Source organism: Siphateles boraxobius, unplaced genomic scaffold, assembly GCF_051911475.1.
Source record: "Siphateles boraxobius isolate OS27281-9 unplaced genomic scaffold, OSU_SipBor_1 39, whole genome shotgun sequence".
Classification (NCBI taxonomy): domain Eukaryota; kingdom Metazoa; phylum Chordata; class Actinopteri; order Cypriniformes; family Leuciscidae; genus Siphateles; species Siphateles boraxobius.
The window spans coordinates 3,598,436-3,610,381 of record NW_027509019.1 but is presented as its reverse complement, the minus strand read 5'-3'; positions in this window follow the sequence as shown (position 1 = coordinate 3,610,381).

The window sequence follows — 11,946 nt, the reverse complement described above, 5'->3', positions numbered from 1 at the left end:
TACACCTAACTAAACTATAAAAATCAGAAAACGGTTTAGATCTAATTAAATTTATTAGTGCTAGTTATTACTCTATTTTCCGCGTTTGATTTGACAGATCTGTGTAATTAATGGCTAAATAATCGTGTGCCATCCCAGTTATTTGTCACAAAGCTGCAGATAGCAGATTATGATATTACAGTTTCAATTATGGCATTATTAAATTATATATGTAATTGAGAATTATGATTACTTCTTATGTATTCTTACGGAGACTGATTGATTTAGTTTACCCCTAAAAGTTAATTAATGAATTAACTATCAAACATGTAACATGTTTCAGGCTGCTGTTATTCATGAATGAATCTGTTGTACTTAAGAGTTGCTCTTCATTGGTTCATAATTAGTTCATATATTCACTAATCATGAATTAATGTTGAAGTAACTATTAATTCAGGTATTAGTACATGATTATTCATGCCCTGTTATTGTAAAGTGTTACTCAGTTTGAGGCACATTATGAGATGTTGCAACTGTAATTCCTCACCATCAGCATTAACAAGTGCATGTCCATCAACAAACTGATTACTTGTACTAATTTATTTACAGAGTATTTTTCTAATATATAGCGGTGCACATGTGGAAACTGTATCAATAACAGTGTATACATTAGGAGAGCTCTAGCATGAATGACTGGTGTAACATAAACGTTGGTAAAAGAAATCTTGCTTAATCTTTCCTCAAAGTAGTGAGAACGACAGACAATCTGCATTAATAGACACAGTTTTAGGTAATAGTGGCCCACAGCTGATTAGCAGAATTATTAATAATGTGAGTCAACCAGTTAGCAGGAGACCTACACAATATAAAACTCAAAGCTAAGTATTTTGAACACCAGTCTTTCAAGAGAAGCGGTTTGCGAATCCTGCATTGAACTCCGAGATGAGATTTGAGAAGCAGTCGTCAGTAAAATAAAGGGAACACAGCAGAAGTACAGGATTATACTACTGTGGTATTGTGGTAAAGATTAATTTTAACCACTGATTCTTCACATGCTCGTCCTTGGGCAGTGAAAAAAAAACTGGCTTTACCTTCACATTGTAGAGCACAGCTTTTTCTCGACATGATGCTGTCCAGTATCCACAGGAATCAGCTGCCGGTTTGAGGTTCAAGTTTTCCTGGTGTCTGCGCGTGCAATAAGTGGGCGGGCAATATGCTAATGTTTCATCTTGATGTCACAACGAAGCGGCTTATTACGCGTTTGAAAAACGATTCATTTCATTGACTCAGAGTCGACTCTTACTTTTGAAAGACAATAACTGGTTACACTTTATTTCGATAGTCACTTTAGACATTCTACTAACTATAAGTAACTTTTCAACTACATGTCAACTAACTTTCATTACAGTATTAGTAGGATGTAGTAGACTGTCAGTAGACTGTTAGGTTATGGTTCGGTGTTAGGGTTCGGGTTAGGAGAACAAGTTGACATGTAGTTGCTAAGTTACTTATAATCAGTATAATATCTGTTGGGGGACCAAAAAAAAAAAAGTGTTAGCAGATATTAAGCAGAAAGTCGACTAATACTCTAATGACAGTTAGTTGACATGTAGCTGCAAAGTTACTTATATTTAGTAGAATGTCTAAAGTGGACTATCGAAGTAAAGTGTGACCCAATAACTTTATATACGGTGCACTTTCAGATTTAAAACTTTGCAGGATGTTTTCATTCACTTACAGCTATGTTATACACAACATGAAAGGTCATCCATAATAAAAATCCATAATAGGGGCCCATTAAATGTCATAATTTAACTGAGTGGTACCTTGTTTTTTGAAGCCCAGAAAAGCACATCCATCCTTTATAAAAGTAAACCATACAGCTCCAGGGGGTTGATAAAGGCATCCTGTAGTGAGGTGATTCGTTTTTGTAAAAAAAAAACAAAAAAAAACTTTACAAACTATAATCAGTATTGACGAACACGGAAACACAGAGGATAGAGCAAAACAAAACACCGGTCACAAATTAAAAGTCTAAATGGAGAATTTTTAAAGAGAAATGTCGGAGGAGTATACTGCCCTACAAAGGCAAAAAGCAGTAACTGACCAGAGTGTCAAACTGAGAAAAATGACTTTAAAGTTTTTTGTTTTGTCCACACAAATGTATTATAGGTAGAGCAATGAAAATCTGGTGACTTGTTGCCCAGATGAAGAAATGTGTGACCTTTGACCCTTATTTGTCAGATACTGTACTCTGCCTTTGTATTATTTACAAAAAAATAAGGAGTCGTGCAAAGGCAAAAGGCAGTAACTGACATATAATCAATATTTGCTTACCACCATTTAGAAGATAATTAACTGATCACCTTCATTAAAGTCTAATGATCATGGCATTTGTTTTAGATGACACACAAATACTTAGACATGTCGTTGTTGCTATCCAGTGCTGGGAGTGCATTCATTTGGAGTCAATGCGTAAACTAAAAAACGTCTCAGGTTACTATTGTAACCATAGTTCCCTGAGAACAGGGAACGAGACGATGCGTCCATCGACGCCATGGGAACGCCCCCAGCGTGACTGCGTCTGAAGCATCTATGTCAACTAGTCCAATGGAAAGAATGAGCGTCACGGGCGGGTGACGTCATGACCAGGATATGATAAAAGCACATCCGGTGCAAACCGGCATTAGCTTCGAAAATTGCCGAAGCAAGCCGATCACAGGGATGCAGGAAGTATGGCAGGGTGACGCATCGTCTCGTTCCCTGTTCTCAGGGAACTATGGTTACAATAGTAACCTGAGACGTTCCCTTACGAAGGGAACTCAACGATGCGTCCATCGACGCCATGGGAACGAGAATACCCAAAGCGCCAGACTTTCAAATGCCTGAGTGTCAGCCTGTTGTCACACTGCACCAAGCACCTGGGATCCTGGGGCAGCATCCAGGTCCAAGCTGTAAAACCTCATGAATGTGAGCGGTGAGGACCAGCCCGCCGCATCACAAACGTCTTGGAGAGAACTCCAGATAATACGCTTAGAAGCCATACTCCTAGTGGAATGAGCCCTGACCACCAAATGGTTGGCCAGAAGACTCACAAGCAAGAAGAACAGTCTCGACTATCTATATGCTCAATAGGTTGGATTTTCTCGACAGAGAAGTCCGATGAACATAAGTGTCCAGTGCTCGCACTGGCACAAGAGGTTCAGCTTTTCCTGGTCCGAAAAATGGGGGAGGACAGAAACCTGCAGCACAATAGGCCTCGGAATAATGGTAGGCACCTTTGGAACATATCCATGTTTCGGGTAAGATTGCCTTGGCCATCCCGGTGCACTCAAGGCAGGTGGGGACCGAAAGGGCCTGAAGGTCTGACTCTTATAGGGATGAAATAGCTAGCAGAAAATAGTCTTAAAAGAAAGGAACTTCTCTGAGACCAAATCTAAGGGCTCGAAGGGAGCCCCAGATAGGCCTTCTAGAACTATTGCAAGGTCCCAAGCCAGCACCTTAGTGCAAGTTGCATGCCTCAGCCTCAAAGTGCCACGAAGGAAACGAGTGATCAGGGGGTCTCGACCCAAAAATGTACTACCCACCAGGCCGTGGAAAGCCGCAATGGCCGCCACACATATTATACCTTAAGCGTGGAAGGACATAGACCTGATACAAAGCGTTCTTGCAGAAACTCGAATACTGTGTTTACTGAACAGTTAACCGGATCCCACTGACGCTGGTAACACCAAGAAGTGAAAAACTCTCGAAATAGTGAATATAGTTTCCTCGTAGCGGGAGCTCTGGAGCTTAGAATGATCTAAACAACCTCGGTTGAGAGACCACTCTCTATGAGTTGGGCCCCCTCAGAGGCCAAACCCACAGTTCCCAAATCCCCTGCCGGGGGTGCAATATTGCATCCCCTGCCTGAGACAGAAGGTCTCTCCTGATCGGGACCTCCAAGGGAGGTCCGTCGAGGAGAAAAATTAGGTCCGCAAACCAAATTCAGCTCGGCCAGGGTGGTGCTACTAAATAGGCTTATTCCATCCTGGCGGATTCACTCCAGAACTCCTGGGAGCAGAGCAACGGAGGGAAATGCGTACAGACGTAGCCTCGGCCACGTCTGCACCATAGCATCCAGCCCCGAGGGGACTGGTTGAGTGAGGGATAACCAGAGTGGACAGTGCGTCGTATGCTGAGACGAGAACAAATCCACTTCTGCCTGGCCGTAAAACTCCCATATTTGCTCCACCGCCTCGGGGTGGAGTCCCCTGGCCTCAGCCCCTGCCTCGACAGGGTGTCTGCTCCAATATTCTGGCCCCCCCCGGAATATACACTGCCCTCAGACAGCGTAATTTCTTGAGGGACCAAAATAAGAGGCCACCAACGTGTTGTCTGTGGGTCAAGAACCAGAGTTTCCTCCATATAACCAAGGCGCGGGGATACTGCCGCGTGATCTTGATCGTAAGGAGTGGGTTTCCCCTCAGGGAGAACCCTCTGGTCCTGAGCCACCTCTGTAAAGGTCTCACGTACAGCAGGTCAAAGGGTATCACATTGGACGCTGCTGCCCTGAGGCCTAACAGTCACTGTTCCAGAACAACACATGATGGCCCCTCAGGTCTGGGAGGAGATGTCTCAACGCATTGAAGACGACCATCATCTCTAGGCAATTCATGTGCCAAGAGAGATGATGACTCCTCCACAAGCCCTGAGCTGAGCGGCCTTCCAATACCGCTCCCCAGCCGGTGAGGGAAGCATCTGTCGAGATCACAACTCGATGGCAAAGAGCTCCCAACACCGGACCCTGGGTTAAGAACCAGTGTTTCCTCCATATAACCAAGGTGCGGAGACACCGCCGCGTGATCTTGATCATACGAAGTGGGTTTCCCCTCGGGGAGAACCCTCTGGTCCTGAGCCACCACTGTAAAGGTCTCATGTACAGCAGGCCAAAAGTTATCCCGTTGAACGCTGCTGTCACAAGACCCAACAGTCTCTCTAACTGTTTTACAGTGCGTGACTGGCCTAGCCTCAGCTCTTTTGTGGCTGTTAGGATAGCAGCTACACGAACGGGCGACAGAGTGGCCCGCATCGTCACTGAATCCCATACTACACCAAGGAAAGTGGTTCTCTGTACTGGAGAAAGCACACTCTTCTTGGCATTGAGCCTCAACCCCAACATCTGCATAGGAGCGAGAACGACACCTCGGTGCCGAACCGCTAACTGTTCTGATTCCGCTAGAATCAGCCAGTCATCTATGCAATTCAGAATGCATATGCACTGCAGCCTGGCGGGGCCAGAGCTGCGTCTACACGCTTCGTGAATGTGCGGGGTGATAGAGCTAGACCGAAAGGAAGTGCCTGATACTGGTGTTCTTTGCCCCAAAGAAAACCTCAGGAACCTCCTGTGCTGAGGGAGGATGGAGATATGGAAGTATGCGTCTTTTAGATCTATCGTGACAAACCAGTCCTCGGATCTGATTTGAGTCACGATCTGTTTGAGTGTCAGCATTTTGGACTTGAGTTCCAGCACCAAACACTCCAACAGACGAAGATCTAGTATGTGACGCAGCTCTCCATCCTTTTTTGGAACAATGAGATAACGACTGTAAAGACCCGACGCAATGTCGGGTGAGTACACCTGCTCTATAGCTTTCTTTGCTAACAGGGCCTTTACCTCTTGCTCCATTACCAGAGCCTGCTCGGAATGCACTAACGTGAGCAACACCCCGTTGTAGCCTGGAGGACGAGAACCAAATCTGCCTCTTACTACTAACTGCAGGACCCATAGAGATATATTTGGCAGTAGCTTCCGCGCTGCCAGAAAATCTACCAAGGGAACCAGCCCCTCGAGGCTGGCCTCTGGTGTAATAAAGACAGCCAGTTCGGGGACCTGAAGCATACTGGCAGGAACCACCCGAACTGACTGTTTTCGAACCCCCCTCAGAGGGCGCATTCCGACGCAATGTCGAGTTGACGCTGCGCCAGAAGCTCGCTGGAGACCGCTGCGCCCCGAAGCACCAAGGGTGGCGGGGTTGGCAGAACGGTCCCCTGAGGGCACCGAGATGGAAAGAGCACCGTATAATGAGGTGTACACCATTCCACCCCGGTTGGGGCTGCCCTCACCGGTCTGACGCCGGTGGCGCCAGACCTTTTCTTTTGAGCCGCAGCCTTCTCAGCGTGAAGAACGGTCCTCGGATCCGGCTTCTGCTTTGAAAGCTTTGGCTGCTGTGTTGTGTATGAGAAACTAGACGGCTGGAGCTGCTCACGCCCAGCAGCCCCAGGGGGTTGGACATAGCGAGGGAGAGATTATCTTGTATCTTTCTCTATGATTCCCATCAAATTGAGCCAGAGGTGTCTCTCAGTGACCACAAGGGCTGCCATCCCTGAGAGATAAATCTGTGGCCCGACAGAGTTCTCAAACCCCATCGGGCCAAACTCCCTCACTTCTGTCCAAATACCGCAGCAGGTCAGCCTGATATGCTTGTAGCACTGCTATGGTGTGCAAGCAGGCCCATGCTAGACCCACTGCCATATATGCTTTTCCCACTAGATTAAAAAATAGTTTTCTTTAATGGTTTAGTGAGAGAAGCCGACGCCTTCAGGTACGATACTGAACCGGGAGACAGATAGCTCGCAAGCGTCTGTTCTACCCGGGGTATTGCCCCATAGCCATACCCTCTTAACCCCCCAAATATCTGAATATACATGAATGTGGGGGCTAAAAGACAAGAGGAGTAAGGCTTTTTCCATGATCTAGACAGCTCGCCGTGCAGATCGGGAAAAATGGAAGGCCCCGTGATGGAGGTGGAAAAATAGAGGGAAGGAAACTCGTTTAATCTATTTTATTTTTAGGACGAGTGCCCCCTTATTTCTGCTGGCCATAAATATTTAATTTATCTACAGCCTTAGTAAACACTTCCACCAGCTTATTATTTTTTTATATATATTTTTTATATATATTCACTTTATTTTATATATAATATATAAACTATCATATATATATATATAGGCTATATATATTTCTCATACGCTGGGGAAAGAGATGGCAAATTCACTTCCCCCATGATTGTGTCACTTTCAATGCCCAGCACATCTACCTCCTCGGAGGTAGAGCACTGAAGCATTGATTTCTCTCTCTCCCCGGGCGGAAGAGACCGCAGCGCGGGCTTCCGAGACCGGCGAGAGAGCACTGGATCCCTCGTGGAAAGGGAGGAGATAAGATCCGCGGACCCGTCTCCAACCCCGTAAAGAGATCCTATCCGCGATCCACAGGAATGCATTCTCCGCGCTGCCTCGGCAGACGCGGGACCTGTCACCCTGAGAATTGCGAGCCCGGCCACTTTCCTCGAAAAGTGACAGGCGGGAGCGGAGCATGCGAAGCGAAAGCTTCTCACAATGTTGGCAATCAGCCCCCTCGGAGGCTGATACCGCATGCTCTACTCCCAAACCCATCACACAAAGCTTGTGTGTGTCCCTACTCGTTAAATAGCGCGAGCAGGGAGAACACAGAGTTTGTGCAATTGTTTAGTTTCCATAAATATATATATATCAGACAGACAACAGTAAATATAACAGACAGTTTGACACAGATCGCTTGCTGAGGCAACAGAAGCTAATGCCGGTTTGCACTGGATGTGCTTTTATCATATCCTGGTCATGACGTCACCCGCCCGTGACGCTCATTCTTTCCATTGGACTAGTTGACATAGATGCTTCAGACGCAGTCACGCTGGGGGCGTTCCCATGGCGTCGATGGACGCATCGTTGAGTTCCCTTCGTAAGGGAACTTCAATTTTGTGTGCAGCAAAACCAACAGATAGGTGACACAAGAGTGTACAGTGTGAATAAATACAAAAACTATCTCTGATAATTAAAAACAATAATTTATTTGAAAGAGAACGCAAATATATCAATTTATTAATGGATGGTTTGAAATTCATGTATAGAGATAAAAACAACGGTGTGCAAGAACCTGCAAACAACGGTGGGCAACAACCTGCATAACTACCTCCTCCATAAACATCACTCCTCCACAAGAAGTGAGAGCCAGAAAGCCCTTCTGTTGGGGGGCATAAGAGGACAACGTTTTTTTAAAATGTCTTCTTTCTTTGTCTCCTCAATGCCCCGGTCATGTGGCCTCAGGGGAGGGGGCATCTTGAGATCAAACTTGGCCAGGAGGAAGTCCAGTTCAGTGAAGTCACAGTCTCTGTGGCTGTGCTTAAAGAGGAGGCTCCTGGACCCACGCCATAGCTGAATTTCAGCCATCTGGCTCAACTTCGGTGCCTTCTTCGTCTTTGCAGCGGAATGGCCATCTTTCCATTTCAACACATTTGCATTTTCCATCTCAATCACCTCCATCTTTTTTGAATTTGAGCTTGCCACCACACTGACAAAGTCTTCAAGGTCAAAGACATAGCCTCCAGGACGTTTCCTCATTTCTTGCTCAACACCATGATGCACACTATCGGCACTCATAAAAGTGTGGCCCTTCTCAAAAAATTTCAAGGTGATGTCCTCCCTTGAGTTGGTAGACCCGTTCACAAGGCTGACCAGTGTGGACAGAAGGCACCAATTTTTATTTTGGGCAGAGCAGTTGTCCACCCAAAACACACTGTGGAGAAGGTCTCTCTCCTTCTCAACTGCCACAACATAGGCCGAAGCAATCTCTGCAGCACTGCGACCCGCCACGCCCTGATGCCAGACCACAGAGATGTTGTTTTTTTAATTCTTTTTTTTGCCCACAGAGGCAAAGGTCTCGTGAAACGCCATAATTCGTCTGGTGAAGACTGCCTTTTTGACACCAGGCATGCGGGGCAACATTATAACCTTTTGGAGGCCCACACTTCTCACAGATGTGTCCTCTGGCCAGGTCCTCTCAGCATCAGCCTGATATGCTGCTCTGCTTTGCACAGCAGACTCCCTGTGTTGTAGCCATTTCTGGCACTGCAAGCAGTCCATCTGCGCACTTTCTTCGTGAGTGTTTTTATGCTGATCATAAAGGAGGCACTCCTCACACTCCTCTTCACCAAGCTTGGTAAAGCTGATGTTACGCTGTTTTACCACTTTTCTGTATGTTTCATACGAGCATCTATTGCCCTTTTCAATGAAGTCAGCATACATGAACCGAATTGAAATGTCACTAGGTAGGTAGCGACGATGTGGGGCATGCTCCCGACGATAGTGGCTCACTGTGGGGTTGAATGACTCAATGTGGTCAATGACAGGCTGCAGGTCCAGTTTGTTGGCTGGCACATGACGTCCTCTCTGATCTCTGGGGATCACCTCACTGCCTATCTCACTCCCCATCACTGAAAGCACCAGGCTGTCGTTTGCTGGGTGGAACCCTAATGTGGTCAAAAAGAACGTTTTACAGACTTGCTGTGGGATCTGATTCAAGTCCTTAAGCATGTACACGAAGGACCAGCTCCGGCGACTCTTTTCTCCATTTACAGGTCTTGCTGTTGGTAGCTGGCTGACGGTATTATACACAAATGCCCGTTGGTTTGTGTAGTCCAGATCCCAGAACATTTGCCAGATTTGCTTTCGCTGCTCCTCGCAAAATCTGTCTGTGCATTTCCTCCTGCATTTCTGGCCACATGGATCTCGCATCGGTGGGGCACTGCCTGGAGTGCAGGCGGATTCTGATGCGGGCAGCAGGTTGGTGGCCAGAGCGGTGGTGGTGTCTGGAGCGGGCAGCAGGTTGGTGGCCAGAGCGGTGGTGGTGTCTGGAGCGGGCAGCAGGTTGGTGGCCAGAGCGATGGTGGTGTCTGGAGCGGGCAGGAGGTTGGTGGCCAGAGCGATGGTGGTGTCTGGAGCGGGCAGCAGGTTGGTGGCCAGAGCGATGGTGGTGTCTGGAGCGGCCAGGAGGTTGGTGGCCAGAGCGATGGTGGTGTCTGGAGCGGGCAGCAGGTTGGTGGCCAGAGCGGTGGTGGTGTCTGGAGCGGGCAGCAGGTTGGTGGCCAGAGCGATGGTGGTGTCTGGAGGGGGCAGCAGGTTGGTGGCCAGAGCGATGGTGGTGTCTGGAGCGGGCAGCAGGTTGGTGGCAAGAGCGGTGGTGGTGTCTGGAGCGGGCAGCAGGTTGGTGGCCAGAGCGATGGTGGTGTCTGGAGCGGGCAGCAGGTTGGTGGCCAGAGCGATGGTGGTGTCTGGAGCGGGCAGCAGGTTGGTGGCCAGAGCGATGGTGGTGTCTGCAGCGGCCAGGAGGTTGGTGGCCAGAGCGATGGTGGTGTCTGGAGCGGGCAGCAGGTTGGTGGCCAGAGCGGTGGTGGTGTCTGGAGCGGGCAGCAGGTTGGTGGCCAGAGCGATGGTGGTGTCTGGAGCGGGCAGCAGGTTGGTGGCCAGAGCGATGGTGGTGTCTGGAGCGGGCAGCAGGTTGGTGGCCAGAGCGATGGTGGTGTCTGGAGCGGGCAGCAGGTTAGTGGCCAGAGCGATGGTGGTGTCTGGAGCGGGCAGCAGGTTGGTGGCCAGAGCGATGGTGGTGTCTGGAGCGGGCAGCAGGTTGGTGGCCCGAGCGATGGTGGTGTCTGGAGCGGGCAGCAGGTTGGTGGCCAGAGCGATGGTGGTGTCTGGAGCGGGCAGGAGGTTGGTGGCCAGAGTGGGGGAAAAGTCTACAAGAGTGTTGAAGGTGGTATTAGGTGTGCTGCAGAACAGGTCATCTGAACAGAATGCTGGGAAACTAAAGTCCAGACAACTGCCGAGAATCTGCCACGTTTTTGAAACATCAGGATCGCAGTCACCCTGAAAAGTGTCTGAAATGAGAAAAAATAATTCTTATTAGACATGTACATTAAAAATAGAAGAAATATGAACCTGAAATATGAATAATTATATGTTTGAAGGCCTACCATTGTCCAGAATGATCCTTTTGGTTGTGCTTGGTTGTGCAGGACCACAAGGAAGATCCACCTGTGGGACTGAAATTAACACAGAAAATCATTAACTAACTGTAACAAGCATTTAAGTCTCCCCAGCATTCACGCAATAGATCTAACATTAATACTTCTTACTTCAAGCAGAGAGAACCACCAAACTGTTGCATTTGCATATCAATATTGTAGCAATTATTCTCAGTATATTTTTCTTTATTAGGCTACACCCCTGTAGTTTAGTGGAAGTGTTAAATAATATCAGGAAAGGCTAACCACTGCAATGAGAACCAGTTAGAGTCAACTCCCAATATTACTATGTTTATTATGTTCATTTGTAAGTGACCTTTGGAGCCTACATTACTACATCAGCCTGTATGTTTTTGGCCAGTCATTTTAGTGAAAGTGCATGTAACTCAAAAGTAATGCATAAGTAATGTAATGCATTACAATTCAAAGGCAGTAACATTGTAATGTAAATAATGAATTGCTAAAGACAGTAGCTAGTAATGCATGCATTGCATTTTGGAAGTAACTTGCCCAATACTGAAGATAATAAAGGTATTTTATCAAGTGCTAGATATCTTGTTGAAACAGCTCTGATGGAACATTATGTCCATCCAACTATCCAACTATCTTTTAGTGCTCAACTTGCTATTAGTGCTCAGTTTAAAAGTATGCATCCATGCTGATATATGGATGATAGTGAAAATGAAAACATAAGGATGTAAGACGACACTGGGCAGCCTCATCCAGTATTGTGCAAGAATGGATGTTCTTTTTTGCATAAAATAATCTTGGCAGTTAACTATATAAATATTATCATAAAAGCCTCCTTAAAACATTCAATCTGTCCTGTTGTATCCGAGGTAGCACTGCCTCCCTCTGGTTAATCAAGGATTAAAGTGCTCGAGATGCACTGATCGGATTTTCTGCGGCATGACAAGAACTCATCTAGTTGGACTATTTGTTTTTTTGCCAAAACACCAAGGGAATCGACCAAACAAAAAGTTGTATGTGTACATGGATAATATTTGGCAACAAATACACTTTATGCTGTTTCACTAACGCTAAATGACGCTAAATCAGTAATCATTAAACCAGCAAGGGATACGGACTA